The sequence below is a fragment of the Giraffa tippelskirchi genome, chromosome 7, assembly GCF_054371585.1.
Source record: "Giraffa tippelskirchi isolate mGirTip1 chromosome 7, T2T-mGirTip1v1.2.pri, whole genome shotgun sequence".
Taxonomy (NCBI): Eukaryota; Metazoa; Chordata; class Mammalia; order Artiodactyla; family Giraffidae; genus Giraffa; species Giraffa tippelskirchi.
This window is the reverse complement of record NC_137281.1, coordinates 137,897,439-137,919,717: the sequence shown is the minus strand read 5'-3', so window position 1 is coordinate 137,919,717 and position 22,279 is coordinate 137,897,439. Positions and strand designations below refer to the sequence as shown.

At 35.9% G+C, this 22,279-nt stretch overlaps 1 protein-coding gene and 1 pseudogene across 50 annotated transcripts in view; one reads left to right on the top strand and one right to left on the bottom strand.

The window, feature by feature from the left end:
* Positions 1 to 22,279, bottom strand: part of FUT8 (fucosyltransferase 8) — a 367,612-nt gene that overhangs the window by 264,045 nt on the left and 81,288 nt on the right. For 30 of the 50 annotated variants that reach the window (XR_014059426.1, XR_014059425.1, XM_081509992.1 and 27 more), the window contains one exon: positions 16,973 to 17,035. The exons of the other annotated variants lie outside the window; for them this stretch is intronic. The gene's annotated coding sequence lies outside the window, so the exon portion shown is untranslated. The remainder of the gene's footprint in view (positions 1 to 16,972; positions 17,036 to 22,279) is intronic. 50 annotated transcript variants of the gene reach the window in all.
* The window catches only part of LOC145513854 (UDP-GalNAc:beta-1,3-N-acetylgalactosaminyltransferase 1-like), a 71,134-nt pseudogene that overhangs the window by 9,848 nt on the left and 39,007 nt on the right, over positions 1 to 22,279 (top strand).

Below are 22,279 nucleotides of genomic sequence, written 5' to 3'. Positions count from 1 at the left end.
AATCAAAAACTAAAAAGAACTCTGAATTTTCTCAGAATTCTTTAATTCTATCTTTCTTCTTGAGAAAAATATGTAGTCCTTGTTGTTGCTGGATGATAAGTGTCAATCATATCCAGTTGATTGATATTGCTGTTGCATTCAAATATGTCCTTACTGATTTTCTGTCCAATTCTGGCAGAAGTGCTGAAGTATCACCTCCTATAATAGAGGACTGATCGATTTATTTTTGCAATTCTGTTGGCTGCTGCATCACATATTTTGATGACCTGTTGTTAGGTGCACACATATTAAGGATTATTATATCTTCTTGAAGAACTGACTCTTTTATATTATATAATGCTCCTATTAGGACTTTCCTGGTGGCTCAGATAGTAAAGAATCTGCCTGCAGTGTGGGAGACCTGGGTTCAATCCCTGGGTCTGGAAGATCACCTGGAGAAGGAAAGGCTATTCACTCCATTATTCTTGCCTGGATAACTCCACTGACGGAGGAGTCTGGGGGGCTATAGTCCATGGAGCCACACAGTCAGACACAACTGAATGACTAACACTTTCACCTTTAATGCTCCTATTTATTACCCTTGAAATTCTTCCCTGCTCTGCAGTCTGCTCTGTGGAACCTAATATAGTTACTTCAGCTTTTTTTTAAATTAATGTTAGCATGGTGTATCTTTCTCCATCTCTTTATGTCTAATCTATATGTGTCTTCATATATAAAGAGTTTCTGAACACAATGTATCTTGACTTTTGATCCAATCTGACAGTCTCTGTCTTTTAGTGTATTTAAACCACTGATATTTAAAGCAATTATTGATATACTTGGGTTAATATCTACTATATTTGTTACTGTTTTCTACTCATTGCCTTTGTTAAATAAGCAGGGTGACAGTATACAGCCTTGATGTACTCGTTTCCCAATTTTGAACTAGTCCATTGTTCCTTGTCTAGTTCTAACTGCTGCTTCTTGACCTGCGTACAGGAGTCAGATAAGGTGGTCTGGTATTCTCATTTTCTTAGGAACTTTCCACAGTTTGTTGTGATCCACACTGTCAAAGGCCTTAGTGTAGTCAATGAAGCAGAAGTAGTTTTTCTGGAATTCTCTTGCTTTTTCTATGATCCAATGGATGTTGGCCATTTGATCTCTGGTTTCTCTGCCTTTTCTAAGTCCAGCTTGAACATCTGGAAGTTCTCAGTTCACATACTGTTGAAGCCGAGCTTGGAGGATTTTGAACATTACTTTGCTAGCATGTGAAATGAGTGCAATTGTGTGGCAGTCTGAACATTCTTTGGCATTGCCCTTCTTTGGGACTAGAATGAAAACTGACTTCCAGTTCCGTGGCCACTGCTGAGTTTTCCAAATTTGATGGCATACTGAGAGCAAGTACTTTAACAGCATCGTCATTTAGGATTTGAAATAGCTCATTTGGAATTCCATCACCTCCACTAGCTTTGTTTGTAGTGATGCTTGCTAAGGCCCACTTGACTTCTCACTACAGGATGCCCAGCTCTAGGTGGGTGATCACACCATAGTGGTTAACTGAGTCATTAAGATCTTTTTTGTATAGCACAGTTGTTCTAAATCCCTTGTTTCATAATTCCAATATTACTGTCAAATTTGAGTCTGATTCTGATGCTTGCTCTCTTTAAACTGTGTTTTTTGCTTTTTAGTCTGCCTTGCAGTTTTTTGCTGATGGTCAGACATCATGCACAGAATAAAAGGAACTACAGCAAATAGGAATTTACTAATGTCGTAAGATGTGGTGGGAGTAGAAGTTAGGTCTCTGTCTTTCAGTGGAACTGTTCCTCAAGCCGTGAACTTCACAAGTTCTTTTCAGTCTTGTGCTCCCCTCCTAGGTGGAACAGGATGGCTACAAGGGGCTAGAATTGGATATTTCTCTCCTTCCAACATGGAAGGCTAGAGTTGGGTATTTCGCTTCTTCTAGGTCAGTTAGTGTCTGATAACACTCTAATAGATTAGGCTCTGGTAAAATACTTTCTCTTGATAGCAGATCTTGTTAAGAAAAGTAAGATACCTTGGCATATCTCAGAATGGTTATTTTCTCCTCCCCCTGTAGTAAGCACCAGGGGATTTTTCTCAGACAGTCACTGTGAGGACCTGAGAGAGCTCCTAGAAGTAAAATCACAAAAACATGGGGATTCCCTATGACCAGGTCCCCCTGGAGTTTTCATGTCAGGTTTGCCCACATGGAGCTTCCTGTAATTTGTCAATCACACTTTAGACTTTTCCTACACAGTAGTGGTTTCTTTTGAGGTTTCTGCTAAGCTGTCATTCTCTACCTGCCTGTCTCTTCAATTTGAGAGCAGTGGTTTGCCCTGTGACCTCACTTCTCTGATGGATCTAAGAAGAGTTTTGATTTTTTAGTTTGTTCACTATTTTACTTGTTGTTGAGACACCTGTACGCAGGTGAGGAAGCAACAGTTAGAACTGGACATGGAACAACAGACTGGTTCCAAATAGGAAAAGGAGTACGTCAAGGCTGTATATTGTCACCCTGCTTATTTAACTTATATGCAGAGTACATCATGAGAAACGCTGGGCTGGATGAAGCACAAGCTGGAATCAAGATTGCCGGGAGAAATATCAATAACCTCAGATATGCAGATGACACCACTCTTATGGCAGAAAGTGAAGAAGAACTAAAGAGCCTCTTGATGAAAGTGGAAGAGGAGAGTGAAAAAGTTGGCTTAAAGCTTAACATTCAGAAAACTAAGATCATGGCATCTGGTCCCATCACTTCATGGGAAACAGATGGGGAAACAGTGGAAACAGTGTCAGACTTAAATTTTGGGGGCTCCAAAATCACTGCAGATGGTGACTGCAGCATGAAATTAAAAGACACTTACTCCTTGGAAGGAAAGTAATGACCAACCTAGATATCATATTAAAAAGCAGAGACATTACTTTGCCAACAAAGGTCCGTCTAGTCAAGATTATGGTTTTTCCATTGGTCATGTATGGATGTGAGAGTTGGACTGTGAAGAATGTTGAGCACTGAAGAATCGATGCTTTTGAACTGTGGTGTTGGAGAAGACTCTTGAGAGTCCATTGGACTGCAAAGAGATCCAACCAGTCCATCCTAAAAGATCAGTCCTGGGTGTTCATTGGAATGACTGATGTTGAAGCTGAAACTCCAATACTTTGGCCACCTCATGCAAAGAGTTGACTCATTGGAAAAGACCCTGATTCTGGGAAGGACTGGGGGTAGGAGGAGAAGGGGACAACAGAGGATGAGACGGCTGGATGGCATCACTGACTCGATGGACATGAGTTTGGGTAGACTCTGGGAGTTGGTGATGGACAGGGAGGCCTGGTGTGCTGCGATTCATGGGGTTGCAAAGAGTCAGACATGAATGAGCAACTGAACTGAACTAAACTGAAGATGGAATAATGACTTCTAAGCTTCTTACATGCCAGACCAGAAACAAACAAACAAAAAGCCATTTTCATTTGTTACCTTTTCACTAACTGACAGAGTGATAATATAACCCTCTTATGATACAAAGGAGCAAAGAAACAAATGGAGATCTAAATTTCTCTCACTGGCATACAAATTACCTAAGATATGATTACTCATGGTGTTTACCCTATAAATAATACCAAAAGGCAAACTATTAAACAATCCACTTCATCCTTTCTTTCTGAAACGATGAAAACACATAGGTGAATATCACGGGTTATCATTTAGATCCCACATCATTATTACAAACTAAAATATTTTCTAAGTAAACACTTGAATATTAAATTTCCATAAGAGCTTTATAAAAATCTATCAACGAGTACTGTAATGCACTGTTAAATTATAGAAAAATAAAGCCAGTTTCTTATTCCTAAAACAGCATTATAGTGTCTTCTAAACAAATTATAAGTTTTAAGATTTATCCTCTAGGGGGAAAAGAAAAGTCAGTAGAAAGCTAGGATTTGTATGTGAAATTTGACATTTGGATGCCAATTCCCAACATTTTCTATTGTCGTGAAATTAACTTTTACCAAAATTACTTTCTTAGAAAATGTTAGTTGTGCTATCTGCTTTCTTATAGCAAGAAGTACAGCTAATTTTCTTCCAAATCACACTGTAGAACAGCTCATTACTTTTTATATTACTAACTTAAATTTTATTCAACTTGAGTTTTAACATACTTAACCAAAAGCAAGCTGATTATAAGATGAACATATCTAATTCACCTTGAAAAATTTGAAAGTATGTTGCAAAATAAGTCTCCAAACATAGCAAGAATATCAGAATGGCCAAACCCAAGGGAATATATTAACACCATCTTTTCTTGGCATAAATGTAAATTTCATTTTGTTATTATTTCCACATCCCTCATACATTAGGTATAACAGATACTTCTGAGTCCTTTATACAGTAAACAGATGATGAACCACTACAAAACTAGAAGCAAGCATAACATCTTAAGGAATTATTAAGAATCTTACTCCTCATTCGGAGGATTACCACAGAGTTGGACAAATAATTTTCATAGGAGGATCATGAGGAATTAGGGTAAGAAATATACTGGAAATGATAATAGAGATGGTCACAAAAAGAACTCAGAAAAGAGATCTTAGTAATAAGTGAACAATAATACAAACACTCCTAGAAAAAAAAATCTACACAAAAAAGAACTGTCCAAAGAGAATGAAGATGGATGTTTGTGAAAAAAACGGAAAAGAATGCTCTGTAAGCTCCACTCAATTTGCTGAATGTAAAATATATTCCTGAGACCCCCACATTCCTGAAACCCCAAAATAAAGTCAAGATCTAAGTAAAACTGAGACTTAGTACTTGACATAGTTTCTAACAAAAGTAATAACCAACAAAATAGATCCAATTATGTCAGTTTACAAGAGATAAAGAAACGAAAACATCAAAAGCAAGAAAACAAAAACATTAAGACTATCTAGTCATGTCAGTGGTTATACATGTAAAAACAGAAATTCAGGTGAGAATAGCTATGTAAAAGGGACAAGACAGCCCAGTAGATACAGCACAGAATGTAGCCCTGCTTCAAAAAGCTGTCGTATGATTTTTAGAAAGTCATCATATTATCTCTAGAGCTGAAATAATGTAGATTCAGTAGAATCTTTTGAGGAATAGTGACATGATGTAAATAAATAACAGTGTTTTCTGCGTGAGAAAATACTACCTAAAGAGAAAAGGGTTTTTTAACTTTTTTAGAAGAGAAAAATTTGACCTATTTACAAAGTTACTAAATATTAAGTATGAAAAATGGCTTATCTTTTTTCCCCTAGGACGTAAGAAGTTGATGAAATCACATATTTCCAATGGAAGATATTAATGCTTGAAACCAGGTCACTATAATTATCAACTGTTTAAAATGAGACAAAAGAAAGGGGTAACATTAATTATCTACAATTATACATTTCTTTGTTAACAAGAAACTTATGTCACACAAAACCTCAAGCCTTGAAGAGATACATGTCCCTAGGTTTGAACTCCAGGGAAGTTTCTTTGAGCAAAGATTGGACAAATAGTTGAAAACTATTTAAATAATCGCTGATCACTACATGTAAATAGATTTTTTAACTAAAAAAAATTTTTTTATTTTATTTACTGTTATCACCCTATTTTTCCCCCAAAAAACAAAAACATGAAAGTTCAGTTAATATAAAAAGGCCCCACTATTTAAAAAAATAAAAGAGGGTAATATTCAAACAGCTTCAAGGACAAAAAGTATGTTCCAGACTAGATCATATTTACAGTTCCTCATCTAGAATTCAACTAACATTCAACTGCAGCAATCAGCCAAGCTTGGCAAATTAAAATAACAGTAATTTTGACAGATTATCTTCTATAAATATTCAAATACGGACGTCTGTGTGCATGCAAGGGTCTCTATATGCCAATCAAAATGCTTTGTTTAGGATCCTAAAATTGAGCATTTTTTTACTCTCCATTTCTGTAGGGGTCCCCTGGATCCTTAACTTTCATTTTAACTTTCACCTCTACTGATAAAGCGGCCAATTATTTCAATTCCATGCCCTGAATTATATTACTTATAGCCTGAATTTAAAAATTTTGAGAGTAACATTCATATAAATATAAAGCACCAATAGACAAGAAGAAACAACCTAGGGTCTTAAAAAAATCTAGGTTTGTAAAGACAAAAAGAAAAATCCAGGAATTGGGGGTAATGAAGATAAGGAAAGCAGGGACAGGAGCTTGACAGTTAGCAACTGAATAAAAGATTAACTTTTTATTCATGTAATCAGGTATGCCTTGGTAAAGTAAAATCCAAATATAAAGAGCAATTAACAACTTCATAAATTTGAGCTGTATGCAAAGTTCAATTAGGATAGACTACTATTTATTTGGCTCAAGGAAGACCTTATACTTTAAGTATACCAAAGTGTCAAAAGTGGGAAAATGCATTTAGTGTGAAATTGAAACCAAATTTTTTAAATGCATAGATAGCCCTAAATTTAATCAAGGATAATGGCTTTAAAGAACACAAGCTATCTGATACATGAATTTTCTAACTGTCCTCCTCTCCTGTCTCCCATATTGTTTAGTTTCCCTTAAACATGTATACCGTTACTGAAAAGCCTCAGATATTCCAGGAAAACTACAAGTGATAGGCATGCTTCTTCTACATCTAGGAGCAACAAAATTATAGAAGATAAGTCAACCTATTTGGAGGCACTGCCCTTCTAAGCCCACCTGGAAAGAAACAGCTATAAATACCTCTAGTAAAATTGCTCAAAACATCTCTGGAAAATAGTCTTGAATGCAACTCTACTTCATGATCCACTCACCATTCAACCACCCAAAACCAGGTCCAACAGTGGATCCAAGCCAGACCAAAGGTTCTCAATGCAGTGAAAGTGAAAGTCACTCAGTCGTGTCTGATTCTTTGTGACCCGATGGACTGTAAGTCCAGGGAATACTCCAGGCCAGAATACTGGGGTGGGTAGCCATTCCCTTCTCCAGGGATCTTCCCAACCCAGGGATCGAACCCAGGTCTCCTGCATTGCAGGTGGATTCTTTCCCAGCTGAGCCACCAGGGAAGGGAAGACAGAAAAAAAGTCTGGTCCAGGGACCAGCAGCTTCAGGCTCTGCTGGGAGTTTGTTAGAAATTCAGAATCTCAGGCCCTAACCAATGACATATTGGATCAGAATCTGCATTTTAACAAGATCTCCTAATAATTCATATACATATTAAAATTTGAGAAGCTCTGCTGGAAGAAGATTAGAATGAGAGAGAAAGTATAATTCCTCTGTTTAAAGATTGGTTCCCACTATAGACCACAGTTTGGCCAATAAGCAACCAATTTTAATCTCTGCTTTATCATTACTCCTACAATTTTTATATTTTGAATAAGGGATCTTGAAATACAGAAACCCCTTGTGAGTCAAAGTAATGAGTAATCATTAAATCTCAGGTCCCAAGAAAGGCTGTGACAGTTATCAAATCATATTAGCTACACAACTAATTTAAAATAATAATAACTCCTTTCATTCTAAATCCTAGACACCAAGAACATGCAGGGTTCCTGTCGCTAAGAGGGAGATCAAGAGACCAAAAGCCTATGCTATCTTATAACCAGAAGAGAAAGCTATACATATTGGTTATTCAGCTATGGTCTCTTAGCAACAAATCCACCCTTTACTACTCAGCTCAGTAATGCTGATAATAATAGAACTGTGGAAACTACTTTTCTCTTTTGCCAGCTAGCTTCCTCATGCTGCCAATAAGGAGAAGCTTGTTTTTTCCACTCAGCACTGACCTAGCACAAGCCCTCCATCCCAACAGCAGCAGTTGGTGAGAGCCACAAGTGTTTTCTGACACTCTAAGAAGTACCAGCAATAGTCAGACAGTACCCCATCTAGAAGTTCTGAGCCCAAACTCTACTCTAAGCTCTTCTTAGTCCCCCTGCACTCTGGATGATTGATGCTTTCTGCAATTATTGTCTCTGTGTTACTCCAGTATTCCACTTTGGCCTCTAATACCTGTATAACCGACTCCCCGTATTAAATTTTATGGCAGAAATATAGTATAGACTGCTTCCCTGTCTAGATACTAACTGATATGTAAATGGAATAAAAATTTAGCATGATTTGATCAATCTGGAAAACTACTTTCCCAAAACATGATAACCCACGAGAAAATATGTACTGATGCTGTCCAAATACGTACAAGGGAAATGGTGGCAAAAAGTACAATTGAGAAAGAAAAAAGAGGGAATATAACCTAAGAAAGTAATATACTAAAACAAACATCATGGTAGAAAACACATTTTGACTCCCCAAAGCATAAAGAAAAGGCCAATAAAAAGTCTGAAACAAATATATTTTCCACTTTAATAAAAATCACAAAATTTAAGAAGTAGAAGGAACTTTATTATGCTGTTTCTGCCACTGTTCAGTTTTGTTAATTTTATAGTGAGTTTGGATTACTATACTTTAAAGAAGCTTTTGAGAAATTAGGGAGAATCTATAGAAGATTACAAAAATTATGACAGCACTAGGAAAGCCATGAAGAAGGGTTGAAGGAGTCAAACTTTTCAGTCCAGTATATTGTGAAGAAAACTTCAAGTCAACATTATTAGCTGCCTCCCAGTTAAAGAGTTCTGGCCAGTTTACGCTTGATTATCCTTCAGATGCTTAAAATGATAGAGGATAATAGTAAATGAAGACACAAAATGGAGTTACCTAGCTTAATGACTCTCCTTCACATTAATAAGCTAGCAGCTCTTAATGCTACTCATATGAGAATGACTTAGAATATTTTTTAAAAAAACAATGATGATGATAATGTCCAGAACACTACAGCCAGAGATCTGACTTAACTGGTCTGAGGTAGAGTCTAGGCATGTTTGAAAAAAACAAAAAAAAAACCCCACACCCAAGTGTTTATAATGTACTGACAGAGGGATTTGGAACCACTATTGGGATATTCTATGACTTTAATACTCAAGATATGATCTAAAGACTAGCTATATCCAGAGCTGGCTTAAAACTGAACATTCAAAAACTAAGATCATGGCATCCGGTCCCATCACTTCATGGCAAATAGATGGGGAAAAAATGGAAACAGTGACAGACTTTAGTTTCTTGGGCTCCAAAATCATTGTGGACGGTGACTGCATCCATGAAATTAAAAGATGCTTGCTCCTTGGAAGAAAAGCTATGACCAACTTAGACAATGTATTAAAAAGCAGAGACATTACTTTGCCAACAAAGGTCTGTATAGTCAAAGCTATGGTTTTTTCCAGTAGTCAGGCATGGATGTGAAAGTAGGACCATAAAGAAGGCTGAAGAATTGATGCTTTTGAACTGTGGTGTTGGAGAAGACTCTTAAGAGTCCCTTGGACTGCAAGGAGATCCAACCAGTCCATCCTAAAGGAAATCAGTCCTGACTATTCATTGGCAGGACTGATGCTGAAGCTGAAGCTCCAATACTTTGGCCACCTGACGCAAAGAACTGACTCACTGGAAAAGACCCTGATGCTGGGAAAGATTGAAGGCAGGAGAAGAAAGGGACGATAAAGGATGAGATGGTTGGATGGCATCACTGATTCGATGGACACGCTCCATGAGTTGGTAATAGACAGGGTAGCCTGACATTCTGCAGTCCATGGGGTTGCAGAGAGTCAGATACAACTCAGCGACTGAACTGAACTGACTGACCAAAACATGTTGAAATAATTCAGAAGGAAGTATACTTATTGGAAATAAAAATACTATAAGAAAGAAGGAAAAAATCAGTGTGCTTTACTCTGGTTTAAAAAGAAAAATTATTACAATAGTAATATAATCATATCAACACTGTTATGATTAAGTGTGGTAGCCTTAATCATAAGTGTGGTAGCCTTTAAGTCTGTAGCCCACACTTAAAACAGAAAGGAGTATGGCACAAAAGCAGTAATTCAGATCACCTATAACACCAACGTTGTCAATATTCTAGGTGAATTATAAATATACCAACACTGCAGATAGGGTTCCTATGAATGAAAAATTTCTGGAAAGAACCACTTTACTATCTACCTTTGGGAAATAATTAAAGCCCTATGTTAGGAGACATATTTTCCTTAATGTCTCCTTAATTCACCCTATACGCTTCCTATAACCACCACCACCACTCTCGGAAAAGGACAAAAGGTTATGATTTTTTTTTGCAATGAAACAACACGATGTATAATTTAGTCTGATTTTTCTCTTCTTCTGTCCCCCACTACGACTAACTTCCAAAAAGTTCACTCTCTGCTTCTGTCATTACAGAAGCAAAATCTCCAGCCCCAGAAAGACCCAGATGATTCTTTTGAAAATGCTGAAGACAACTTTAAAGAAGAGGTCAGATAAAAGGCTATCAATAAAAGGCCTACTAGAAAGTTTTAATAATTCATTTGAATTCTAAACAGCACAATAGAAAAGCCAGAGTTTCCAGAAATAAATATATTATTATACTGGCAAATAGATTGAGCTTAAAATAAGCAAAATTATATTCTATGAGTATTTAAAGCAGAACAACAATGTCTATGTTTTAGCTTCATTCAGTCCAAAGATACTCCTAAAAAATAAGGTGTACCGTTTTTCATTTGGCAAAGCCCGGTGGACCTAGTTTCTGAGAATGAACAAAACTACAGATATTAAAAATAGCACTGCTTAACCCATAGAGTTATTAAAGTGGATGCTGGAGCCAGAAAGATTTGGGGGCTAAAAATGCAAATGCAAAGACTCACTGAACTGGAGTCTTCTAAAGACCTAAGTTTAAAATTATGACTTGAATTCATTGGCTCCTTTGGGTAAGGTTTTACCTGAAGAATCTAAGAAAGCTGAGGTGCATGTGAAGCACTGTAGGGATGGATTCTGATTTCCCAAACTGTGGATCTGGAATAAGACTTCCCAAGAAGCCAACACAGACAAAACCCAAAAGAAGAGTGTTCTTAGGAGAGAAAGCAACCATGAAAAAACAACAGAAGCTGAGCGTTCCTGATATGACTCTGTCATTAACTAATATGACTAATAAAGTAACCCATACCAAAACTCCTTGAAAATTTCCATCAGATTTAATCATTCGAGTTAGTTATACAAATTATTTACAGCTATTTTTTCCTTTCTAGTTAGTACCAGAAAATACTCTCTTTGTGTTTCTACCTCTCTTCATAATAGTATGTTCCTCATAAAAGTATGCATCTCTACCTATCTTCATAATAGGCATAAAAGTATGCCTTACTTTCTTATCCTATTCAAAAAGACTATATTATTTGAATAATAAAGTAAAATATCCAATATTTATGAAAAAATTAAAATATACCTCAAAGAAGTGATATTTACTAAAAATAGTTGAATGAACAAATAGCAATCACTACCTTCCTACCCTCATAACACGGAAAAATTTTAATGGAAAAAGTTTACCAGCTCCATCATCAATAAAATAGAAAGCTTATTATATCAAAGAAACACAACTATTTAAAATCACTAGAATCATTTTTTAATCATCAGGAAGAATAAATTAAAAATATGATTCTCAAACTTCATATTGAATCAGAATTACTTACTAAGCTTGTAAAACTACAGAACCTGGGCTCCATGGCCTGAGATCCTGTTTCATAAAGTCTGAGTTTCTGAAGATGAACACCAAACTCTACATTTTAACAGGCTTCCTAAATCCTTACCATGTGGATTTTCCTTGAACTACAATTTACTATACACTTTACCTTCAATCCACTGTCAACTTTGTAATAAGTCATTGAGGTCTGACCAGAATGCCCACTGTCAGTCTCATCTTAACAGCCTCAATTTCTACTTAAACTACATGCTTAGAACTAACACAAAGATAAAATATTAGCAATCAGTTATTGGACATATATTACTATGGGCTGTAAATTCTTCACAATCTATTATACATACATAAGCCTGGCGTGCTGTAATCCATGGGGTCACAAAATAGTTGGATATGACTGAGTGACTAAACAACAAGAATTAAATGATATTTTGCATATAAAATATAGTACAGTGTCTGGCTAAAATAAATAAATGCTCAATAAAAGTAGCTGCTAGTTGAAAACTAATGGCCACACAAAAACCTACACATAGATGTTCAGAGTAGCTTTATTTATAATTGCCAAAACTAGGAAGCAACCTTAACAGAATTTCCTTCAGTAGGCAAATGGATAAGTAAACTTTGGTACTCTCAGATGATGAAATATTATTCAGTACTAAAACGGAATGAGCTATCAAGTCATGAAAAGACATGGGGGGAACCTTAAAGTAAACGAAGTCAATCTGAGAAGGCTACATAACTGTATGATTCCAACTAATACGCCATTTTGGAAAACAAAAAACTATGGAGACGGTAAAAAGATTAGGAATAGTCCAGGGTTGGAAGTTGGGGAGAAGGGATGAAAAGGCACAGAGGATATGGGGGGGAGGGGTGCAGTGAATATATTCTTTATGGTTTTATAATTATACATACATGTCATTACACATTTGTCCAAACTCACAGAATGTATAACCTAGAGTCAATCCTAAAATACCTTGTTATTTGTCAATCCTAAGATACTATGTTATTTCTGATTACAATGTGTCAATGTAGGTTCATCAACTGTAACAAATGTACCACTCTGGTGGGAGCTGTTGATAAATGGAGGAGGCTACACATGTGCAGGGGCAAAGGGCATATAGGAAACCTCTATACCTTCCTCTCAGTTTTGTTGTGAACCTAAAACCACTCTAAAAAAAAAATCTTTATTAAAAAACAAACTAACAAACGGTAAACTGCTATCATCCCTAATAGTAGAGAAATTATTTTATGGGGGCCCTCCTAACAACCCTAAAAGGCAGTTGCTATTATTTCCAAATTGCAGTTAAGGAAACTAAGGTTTAACAACTTGCCGGGGCAAGTAACTTGCCTAGAGATGGTGAAGGAGAAGAGACAGGATTCATGAGAAACCAAGTTAACTCCAAAATCTGAACTCTTTAACCTAAGCTAACTTCCTCAAGAAGCCAGGCAGAATGCAACAGTCAATGCAAAACCGTTCTACAGTCATAACCACCCTTCACAAGAATTTTCCTGAGTTATCCCCAGGTCAGTCATGGGGAATGACCTAAGCACACACTCACAAATGATCCTACAAGGCTAAGAACTAAAGAAGGACAGGCACAGGACTATGACATATGTCTGAGAACAGGTAATTATAGTAACCAAAACTAAGTAGGGGTTGATGAACAAACTACTTTGTATTAAGGAATGTTCAAATAAGTATAACACTTAAGAGTGTTTAATGCTTTCACAGCACTTTAGAATTATAAATTACTAATAACTCCTTGACAAGGGTCAATATGACTGTTAACCTTCCAGCAGAAAATATGAAGATACAGATTGATAAAATCTAAACAGCTAACACTGAATGACTTTAGATTCATTAACCTGACAAACTCAGTCTTGGAACTCTCCACACATAAAGACTATGATCCTTAGTTAAGAGTCTAAGCCGCCGCAAGGGGGTCAATTCAAAACAAGACTTCTATATTTCATCCACACAAAATATGAACATAATAAATATGAAATTCAAAGTTCTCTAATGCTCTTTAATGTTTCCTACTCAAATTTTATAAAATTTGATTATATTCCTAATGATTAAGTTTTGTACATTTTTTAAAACACTGTAACTTTTCTCAAAATATGTATTTGCCAGTATCTCAAATTGCTCCAATGTGGCTATTGTCTTATCTCTCAAGTATTAATATATTTCTCGCTTGCTTCTTCCCGCAACCAATCCCCGAAATGGTAAGCAATGGTTTCCACAAACATCCCTTACCCTGCTCCCACCTGAACCACAACTACATTCACAAGTAAAACACAATTCACTGATAACATCAAAAAAAATGAAAGCAAGTATTAGTTGCTCAGTTCAGTTCAGTTGCTCAGCCGTGTCTAACTCTTTGCGATCACATGGACTGTAATCCACCAGGATCCTCTGTCTATGGGATTTTCTGGGCAAGAATACTTGCCAGGAGGTTGCCATTTCCTCCTCCAGGGGATCTTTCCTACCCAGGGATTGAATCTAGGTCTCCCGCACTGTGGGCAGATTCTTTACCATCTGAGCCACCAGGGATACCCGATAACATCAGCATACCACTAAAACTACAAACTTAGAAAATGAAAATTACTAATTATGATAACGTGTACACTATTCTGTTCAACTGTACAGAACAGAATTTGTATTTTAACCAGGTATCTCTCAACAAGTTAATGAAACTCTTGTAGTTACTCAGTTTTATAAATCTTAGTTATACAGATAACTAAGAAGATTTTTAATGAAATGCATTCAAATTAGGCTCTTAGTCAAATAAAATATGATACATAATACAGAACAATATACATATATAACTCAGGCAGAAAGAACACATACCTCTCATTTGTTCACTGTCTCTTAAAGGAAATAAACTCTTCACTACCTGTCCCATACAGGGAGTCTGATTCACCGGAGAGCTACTGCCCAAAGAATCTTATTACGGCAGGACAAGCCAAAGACTGAACACTAGAGATCTGTTCATTAAACATATAAAAGTAGCTAACTCCATTATCTAGATTTTTACAAAGAATGCATATTCACTTTAATAGTTAACAAAAGATTTAGTCATTTTTTTTAATGTGGTAAGTTTATTTAGTGGGAGCTTTTCTCTCTTTTTTTCCTAAGGAAAAAGCAGATTTTAGAAATCCCTGCCTGAGGAATAATGCAACTTTAAACGTATCAAATCCCATAAAAGCAAATCAGTGAAATCAGTGAGGTTGTCAAGGGTTCTAGATGGTGGCACAGAGTCCCTGAACCAACAGACACCACGTTTCAAGAACTGTGTGCTTCTCTTCCAAAGCTCTGTCTACAGAAAAAGCACTCTGCTCTTTATAATGGAAACCAGAGCCCAGAACTAATATGACCACAGAAATTATTTGGAACAACCTAGAAGTCCCTCTAACTGTGTAACACCCACGCACCTCAAATGATAGGAAACCTAAACATTTGGTCAATCTTTCCCCACTCTCTTCGTATTAAGTATAAAAAAATATGTTCCCCGTAATGAGCAGATTCTCTGGATACAACTGAATAGGAATACCTTTAGGCCCCAGACTGCCCTCCACTCCTTCACAGAGGAAGAATAAGCCATCTAGTTGTAATTCAATCAGAAACTTTTTAAAGAACCTATCTTTTAATGGTATAAAAATGCACTGTCCAGTAAGGCAGTCAGTAGCCAAATGTGGCCACTGAGCTTGTGAAATATGGCTAGTTTAAACTGAGAAATGCCCTAAATGTAAACTACACACTGACTTCAAAGACTCAGTAGGAATAAAAGAATGCAAAATATTTCATTATTTTTTATTAATTATTTTAAATAATATTTAAATAAGATACATTATTAAAACTAATTTAACCTATTTATTTTTACCTTATTTAATGTGGCTACCAGAAAATTTTAAATTACATGCATGGTTCACATTGTATTTCTATTGTCGAGTGCTGATCTACCTAAACCAGTGACCATAAGCCCTTACTAAACTTCCTATATCGAGCTTTCATGCTTCTATAGCATTACAAAATCTGGTCCTCACCAAAATTCCCTTTCCCCCTGATTTTCACAGTAGATTATATTCAGATTCCTTCCTTTCTGATAATATCATTCAGTCTTAAAATGCTGAATAAATTCTGTAATATTTCACCTCCTCCACCAGCATCATCACCCAACCTAAGTTACCAGCCTTAAAATACTCACCTTTTATCGCTAATGGCTATCACATTTAGAGAAGAAAAGGCAGAGAATTTTTCACAAAGGGGCCTCCAGGTTATCTTTAAGAAGCAATCTGTGATAGTGCTAAGGGTTTAGTCTCTAGAATCAAAAATCAGGAACCCTGCCTTCCACTGTGCAAAGCATTATAGCTCAGCTCCCTTACCTGTAACATGGGTAAATACTATTATGTTTCATTTAACTCATTTCATTATTAATATAAGAAAAGCATTTAGAATAGCATCTGGGACTTCAGTGCTTATAAGTATTAGTTATCACTGTTATTATAATTTCCTTTCTTGTCCTGCTTCCTGAACCTATCATTCTCCTCTTTCTACTCCTGGGTGCTCCATCAATAGGTTCTCGCTTCAGCCAAACCTGCAGCATATGCAACAAAAGGTAAAGAATACACAACAACGGGAAGGAGGTCATTTGGAGCCAAAAAATAAAAAAACAACAAAGACTACCAAACACAAGAGCCCATAAAAAAGTGTACTATGTGACATAACCAGAAGATTCCTCAGCATGATAAATATAGTCAAGCTAATTCTGGGACCCTGTAAAAGGTATCTTTCAAGGGGGTTGAAACAGATGTTCCTAAAGTCCCCTTTTAATCCTCTATGCCCCTATCAAAGTATCCAACCCAGACGTTAAAACCTGGAACATATCTCCTTGATAATACTGAGCAAGACTAAAAATTGTACGTTCTTTGTAACTTTGAGTCAGCTACAGACTCGTATCTGTACACCTGAAAATTAACAAGTTCCTATCTGCATCTATTGGAGAGCCTAAGTTTAGATCTCTATCACATGGCAACCCATGTTAAAATCTGTCCACTGTTACCTAAACGCCCAAGAAACAGAACACATATACATCCAAGGTCAAAATCCTCACTTTGACACTTGTGGCGTACTGAGTCTCAGGGACCTGGAGTAGATTCAGGTAAATAGCTCTTTAACTTGAAGCCAAAATTCAGTTTAGCTTAACCTCTCATTACCCTTTTCACATTCTGTCATATACTGTAGATAATTGCCCTATATATTTTATTTCCTACTTTCCCAAATTAGACAGAAGGCATCTTAAAGGCCAGTACTATATCTTCCCTAATTCAAAATTACAACCTTAATTCTGACATATTGGATAGACAAATATTTGTCTTGCTAGACTGAATTTATAATTACAGCATAAAACAATATTATTTACCTTTGTGAAGTCTTCAGTTTTTAGAACAATTTCACGTGATTTCACTTGATTATTCCGATGGTCCTATAGTCACAGCAAAGACATAGTCTCATTTTTTTATGAAGTACCTGAATTTCAAATGTCTGATTAACTAAAAATTATTCACTTTAGTAGGTCTTAATAAGCAAATTTTTAGTCCAAGACCACGCTGGTCATAAGTGACAAAGACAGAACGGCACCGCACTATGTCACACCACACTAGGGCCTTTCTCGGGGAGAACCAGAAAAGGAAGGGAGAAAGTGAAAGAAGACACTGACAACAAGTTTTGATAATGAGATAAATGTATGACCAATCCCTAAATAAAGCTGAACTGCTTTATTTACACATTTCCTTTTGCCTATCTTATTAAAGTCTCAAAGTTTTATTTTCCTTCCTAAAAGTTTGTGTTGAGTTTCTTCCTTTATTCTCAGTTCCTTTATTCTCACATAATTAGTTGTACTTTCATCATTAAAATTATATTCCATCTCAAATTTTACCTGCTATCTGCCTTCATACCTATAAGCCAAACTGTGTTTTAAAAATTATGCAATTTTGTAAATAGTTTCTTTATTCTCTCTTAAAGAATGTTTTATTATTCACTTGAATTTGCCAGTATTCTCTAAAATGGCTTTTGTTCAAAGCTATGCTCTCTAAAAATAACCTATATAAGTCCACATTCTGCTAACATATACAGTATACTTTTGTGAGAAAAGAATTGGCAGCTTCTCTAGAAAAGAACTTACACTGAACAATCAACCAACATTAGCTGACACTAAAATAATAATAAAAGCATTAACTTGCTACCTATTTCACTACTGAGTTCATATTTAGAATGTCCTATAAACCCATTTAATCAATGACAATGTAATTCACTCAACTTCTCTGAATCTGTTTAATTGTGTCTGATAATAAAAACATTGGTCTAGATCTTTGGAACTTCTTTTAAATTCTAAAGAGTTCCTGAGATTGGGGATTTAAGTCCAAGTTTATTTAGGCTATAAAAGTTGATTTATTATTTTAATGCACATATCTGCACCTTTTCTGCTTTGCTTAAAGGTAAGAACTATACATCTTTGTAGCCTTATCCTTTTGGATAAGAGATGCTTATGGTGCTAACATGGCGCTATGCATATGCAGGCATGTTTCAGTTGCCTTTCTACCTGAAGTGTTAAATTGTTAGCACTGACAGAAGACTCTCAATTCCCTATGTGTGTGTGATTCAACAGCAAATCACTTCAACTTCTGAGAAGATATAGTAAAATTGGTTAGAACCCAAGTTAAGTTATTACAGCCCATGATCAATATTCAGCATAACGAGTATCTGCAAAAGAGATGGTAATCAATTGGGACAGGGAGACTGGCCTGAAACTTTGTGCTTAGCCACAGTTCTTCATAACCCTTAGAGTCATTTCCCAACTGATGATGTGAAAACCTGACCTCAGAATGACATCCACATCCCCAGATCATAAAACTAGAGGAAGGGAAGAATAAGGGAAACATTAACATGGATATGTATTTTACTTCTGATTCACTATCTAACAGAACTTGCTTCAAGAAATTTACCAAATTTGTTTTCAGACAAGGTGAAAGGCAATTTTATATTACAGTAAAATTTGAGGAAATAATTTTTTAAACACAGACATACGGTTTTTCAGGTATTTCCAATCAACGTGTAATAATGTCAACACTAGCTTAACTTTAGATTGAAACCTATTTTCCCTCTAAATATTCTTAGTAGATGCGTAGGCCTTGATAAAAATCACTAACCTGTGTTTGGAATACTCATGTATCTATAAAATTCAATGCAGAAACAGGCAGAACAGACAACAAATATATAACTGTGCACAGAGCGGCGGGAAAATGAAAAAGTTTCTGGGAACCTTAATAAAGAGTCACAGATAATCATCACATCTACACGCAGTTAAACATATGGCACTCCGGTTTCGGGAATCCTGAGCTTACCAAAACTTTGACAACTAAATTTGGGTTGCTTGGGGTGAGGGAAAGAGATGCGAAAGGGGAGTGAGGAGCCTTTAAAAACCCCTATTTTGACTAAGACTGCAGCTGTAATTACAGCTGTTCTGAAGCTTTTCTTGAAACTGCTAAATAACAGTTTTTTTAAATAATAATAACCAAAAGTAGGTTTAATGAACTGAAGAATTTGATAGGAGGACTTCATAGTTAAAGGTTTTTTTTTTTTACTATATAATTAATTTTCTATTGTTTTTGCTCTGCAACTAGTAGATAAGAATTGTTACAAAATGCAAGAAGCTTTCTCAGCTTTCTTAGATGTCCAAGTTTTCAATGTTTTTTTGACATAAAAAAAAAAACACATTAGAAAGTGCACACTGCACTTCCTTCAGTATCTTTACATAAACTCACATTTTACATTTCTTCTCCCTCACCATGCCATGTACTTGGCATACTTATGAAACAAATATGTGAATCAAACTAGAAATAGGTATGATATCAATAAACAATACACTGAGTCCTTTTGATAACATTCCAAATATATTCTCTAATAGTGTACTTACATTAAAAAAGATTACATTACACAGAAGCACAAATGAAGTTATACACATTGTAGACTCATTTTTGTGTCATATTTAAGATATGAACAGCATCTCATTTCTCTGGATAATTATTCATTCAATGTTTAAAAATCACAAATCTCACTCTGCTCAAAAACAGCTACATAAGAGGCTCTCCAACTCACTGCCTCCCTCAGACACACTGAATCTACATCCAAACATGCAAGTTCCTCTGAAAGAAAATCAGGGACTAGCGAGTGACTACCACAAAGAGGGTGAATAAGAAAAAAACCTACATCAAATGAGAGGAAAAGCTGAGAAACATTCTCTTCATAAACTCCAATCCCTGTACAGCAACATACAACTGGGAAGGAATTCACTACTACTGCTTCTCCCTGAAGAATGAAGAGTTTACACCCAACGTCTACCACTCCAACTTTTAAGACTTCATCTGAGGGACTGGGCCCCAAATCATCTAGCTCTGACAGCCAATGGAACTCTACACATTATAGGAGTCCCAGGAGAAGAAAAAGAGGCAGAAAGTTTCTTTGAAGAAATAAAGGCTGAAAACTTCCCTAACCTGAGGAAAGGAATAGATACCCAGACACAGGGAGTCCATCTGAAGTGTTTTCAAATAAGAAGAGTCTAAACCAAGTCCCATTAAATTAAATTATCAAAAGGTAAAGACAAAGACAGAATGTTAAAAGCAGTTAGAGAAAAACCACATGCTAAGTAAAACAAAACCTCAATAGGGTATTCAGCAGATTTTTTCAGCAAAATCTGAAAATTTTTATAGGCCAGAAGGAAGTAAAATAATCTATTCAAAGTGCTAAGAGAAAAAAATGCCAACCAAGAATACTCTACCCAGCGAAGCTGTCCTTCAAAATTGAACAAGAGATAAAGGGTTTTCCAGGCAAATAAAAGCTGAATGAGTTTGAGGAGAGTTCACCAAGACGGCTGAATAGAAAGACTCTGACTTCACCTCCTCTCATGGTTTCTATCATTGATAATGGGGCTTCCCTGGTAACTCAGCCATTGTCAAAAAATCCATCTGCCAATGCAGGAGACATGGGTTCAATCCCTGGGTTGGGAAGAGCCCCTGGAGAAGGAAAGGGCAACCCACTCCAGTATTCTTGCCTGGGAAATCCCAAGGACAGAGGAACCTGGTTGGCTACAGATAAGGGGGTTGCAAACAGCCAGATATGACTAAGTGACTAAACAACAACAACAACAACACTCATTAATAACACTGTATTATATAACCGAAATTTGCTAAGAGAGAATCTAAATGTTCTCACATACACACAAAAAAAAGATAAACAGATAAAATAGGTGAGGTGATGGATATGTGAATTAACTAGATGGTGGGACTTCTTTCACAATTCACACATAGATCAAGTCACAACATACACTTTAAATATCCTACAATTTTATTTGACAAGTATCCCTCCGTAAAGTTGGCAGCGGTGTTGGGGGGGGGGGGTGCTAAAAAAAAAAATCACACATCTAATGGAACTTTTTAAATAAACTGACTTGGTAATTTTAAAAACGTCCTAAATGGCTGAGATTTTACATTTGCATATTTTGCTTTCTATCTGTGGGTAGCAGGAATTCTAGAAAACCATCAAGAGTAAATGAAGATACTTTCTTGAGAAGAAATAAAAAAGGATGTCTTTCAGAGTTCCCAACATTTAAAGATATAGAGGCTAAAAAAAATACTTTCCAGAAAATTAAAGAAAGCTAGAACAGTGAACATTTACTTTATAAGTATCAAACATTACAAGTGGAGGAAAACGTCATTTAAGGAGCAAAGTAGGGTTCATTAAGGAAAGGTTCTTACCAGTGACTGGCAAGATGTAGACAAATTTAAATAAAATTATATAAATGTAGATAAATCTGTTCTCTAACTTCCTCTGAATATCAAAAAGAGAAAGCTCCATTACTGAAATTTTCATGATCTTTTGCAGAACAAAAAATAAATAAATAAAGTTCTCATAAGTTATGGAAAAGTACTGAAGTATATATGATAATACTAAAATATTGATTATATCTGACATATTTACCCTAAAAGAGCTTTTCACAGTAAATCAAATATATTTTCCATAGTTATGGTAAGCATATCCATGTAGAAATAACAGCTATACTATACTTCATATTGTTTTTCATTCAAGCTGGTTTGAAAAGTACAAGATCTTGATTAGGAAAGAGATTAGAGAGCTTGATTAGGAAAGAATAGGAAATTTGATTCGTTTTCTATATTCTGAAAAGTTAGGCAGAAACACCCCAATAATCCTAAATATGATGGCCAAATAATTATATTTCCCTAAAATCTAAACAGACCAAAGTCTTTTAGTACTTAAACTAAAAGGTGAGCAAGCATTATAAGAACATAGGGAGTCACAAAACAAGAGGCAAACTCAGATAATAAGATGATTTGCATATTCAAAGAGGACAAGGATAATTTAATTTCAAAGCATAGATTATATTTACAGAAGACTATATCCACCTGTTGTCAAAAAGTACCACATAAAAGCAAAGAAATCACAGGAAGCACAGATAAGTCACCAAACTCAAAACGGAACAGTGTTAAGTACCAGCTGCTAGACACCAGTAATGCATTAAAAAGATACAAGAGAATAGCTGATCCATTCAGTCACAAACCGAGCTCCGGAAATGCACAGGTAGGCTTTGAAAGGTTGCTTGCACATACCGAAGTTTGCAAACTAGCTATTAAAAATTATCTCATTCAACTTCTTA